This window comes from Setaria italica, unplaced genomic scaffold, assembly GCF_000263155.2.
Source record: "Setaria italica strain Yugu1 unplaced genomic scaffold, Setaria_italica_v2.0 scaffold_37, whole genome shotgun sequence".
NCBI lineage: Eukaryota > Viridiplantae > Streptophyta > Magnoliopsida > Poales > Poaceae > Setaria > Setaria italica.
In genome coordinates, this window is record NW_014576758.1 from 5,292 (window position 1) to 8,166 (window position 2,875).

Consider the following 2,875-nt stretch of genomic DNA (forward strand, 5'->3'; position numbering starts at 1 on the left):
ATACCCATAGCTCTTACATGCGCATCATGCTTAGCCTGCGGGAGTGGTTTTGTCAACAGATCAGAAATGTTCAAATCCGTGTGTATTTTGCATATCTTGATCTCACCCCGGTTAACGAAGTCTCGAATGAGATGAAATCGCTGCATTACGTGATTGTTCTTCTGGTGGTTCCTTGGCTCCTTTGCTTGCGCAATTTCCCCATTGTTATCACAGTAGAGATTCAATGGGCTGGACGCATTCGGGAACACACCGAGCTCAATGAGGAAATTCCTTATCCAAACACCCTCCTTCGCGGCTTCCGAAGCCGCGATGTACTCGGCTTCTATCGTAGAATCGGCCACCGTCTCCTACTTGGAACTCTTCCAACTAACAGCACCACCATTTAGCGTGAACACAAATCCTGATTGTGACTTTGAATCATCTCTGTCAATTTGGAAACTAGCATCGGTGTAACCTGTTACAACGAGCTCCTCCTCACCTCCATAGATGAGGAACATATCTTTAGTCCTTCTCAAGTACTTAAGAATGTTTTTCACCGCTGTCCAGTGACTCTCACCTGGATCAGCCTGGTGTCTGCTTGTCATACTTAGCGCATATGAAACATCTGGGCGAGTACTTATCATTGCATACATGATAGATCCAATAGCCGAGGCATATGGCACTCTACTCATGCGATCCCGCTCATCAGCAGTCGAAGGACACTGAGTCTTGCTGAGATGTATGCCATGTGACATAGGCAAGAACCCTTTCTTTGCCTCTTTCATGCTGAACCGCTTCAACACTTTGTCAATGTAAGTATCTTAGCTTAAACCTATAAGCCTTCTCGATCTATCTCTATAGATCTTAATGCCCAGAATGTATGCTGCTTCCCCTAAGTCTTTCATCAAAAAACTATTTTTCAGTGAAGTCTTTACGGACTCAAGCATAGGAATGTTATTTCCAATCAGTAATATGTCATCCATATATAAGATTAGAAATACTACATAGCTCCCACTAACCTTCTTGTAAACACAAGACTCTTCTTCATTCTTGGTGAAGTCAAACCCTTTGACCACTTCATCAAAACAAATGTTCCAACTCCTAGATGCTTGCTTCAATCCATAAATCGATCTCTGAAGCTTGCATACCTTTCCAGCATTTTTCGGATCAACAAAACCCTTGGGCTGTATCATATACACGTCCTCAGCTAGGTTTCCATTCAGGAAAGCTGTCTTGACATCCATCTGCCATATCTCATAATCGAAATATGTAGCTATAGCTAGAATAATCCGAATGGACTAGCATCACTACGGGCGAGAAGGTATCGTCGTAGTCAACTCCTTGAACTTGTCGAAAACCTTTTGCGACAAGTCGTGCTTTATAGATGTGAACATTTCCATCCATGTCCTTTTTCTTCTTATAGATCCACTTGCACTCTATGGCTTTAACACCATCAGGCGGGTCAACCAAGTTCCAAACTTGATTGTCTCCCATGGACTCTATTTCGGATTGCATGGCACTCTGCCATTTTTCGGAGTCTGGGTCCATCATTGCTTCTGCATATGTCGCAGGCTCATCATTGTCCAACAATAATATTTCCCGCATTTCGCGGAGCCTTGCCGACCTTCGTGGTTGTGGCGGTGCTTCTCTTGCCATGGGTATCTCAACTTGTTCTGCTACGTTAGCATCACTCATTGATTCTTGCCCGATCGGCTCATCTTGAACTTCTTCAAGATGCACTGTCTTTCCACTCTTTTCTCCTTTGAGAAACTCTTTCTCTAGGAAAACCCCGTTCCGAGCGACAAACACTTTGCCTTCTGATCGGTTGTAGAAATAATATCCCAAAGTTTCCTTTGGATATCCCACGAAAATGCACTTATCCGACTTGGGTGTGATCTTGTCCGACTGAAGTCGCTTGACAAGCACTTCACATCCCCAATTCTTTAGAAAAGACAAACTAGGAACCTTTCCAGTCCATATCTCATATGGTGTCTTAACTACGGATTTAGATGGTACCCTATTAAGTGTGAAAGCTGCTGTTTCTAGAGTGTATCCCCAAAATAACAACGGTAGGACCGACGGGCTCATCATTGATCGAACCATGTCTAACAAAGTTCGATTACGTCGCTCGGATACACCGTTTCTCTAAGGTGTTCCAGGCGGCGTAAGTTATGGAACAATTCCGCAACTCTTTAGATGATTGCTAAACTCGTGGCTCAAATACTCGCCTCCACGATCAGATCATAAGGCCTTAATTTTCTTGCCGCGCTGATTTTCAACTTCATTCTGAAATTCCTTGAACTTTTCAAAGGTTTCAGACTTGTGCCTCATCAAGTAGACATAGCCATATCTACTAAAATCATCAGTGAAAGTTATGAAGTATTGGAATCCTCCTCTAGCCGTCGTGCTCATTGGTCCGCATACATCACTATGTACGAGTTCCAACAAGTCTACTGCTCTCTCAGGAAATCCTGTGAAAGGCGTCTTAGTCATCTTGCCTAGCAAGCAAGCCTCACATGTCTCGTATCATTCAAAATCAAACGAAATTAGAAGTCCATCAGAATGGAGCTTCTTCATGCGCTTTTCACTTATATGATCCAAATGACAATACCACAAGTAGGTATGACTCAAATCATTAGGCCGAGGCCTTTTAGCATTTACGTTACAAACAGGTGAACCATCAAGATTTAAAACAAATAATCCATTCACAATGGGTGCAAAAGCCATAAACATATTATTCTTAGAGATCACACAACCATTGTTTTCACTCGCAAATGAATAGCCATCCTTCATCAAGCATGAAGGAGACAAAATGTTTCGACTTAAACTAGGAACGAAATAACAATTATTCAACTCCATAATAAATCCTGACGGGAGGTGGAGTTGCATCGTCCCG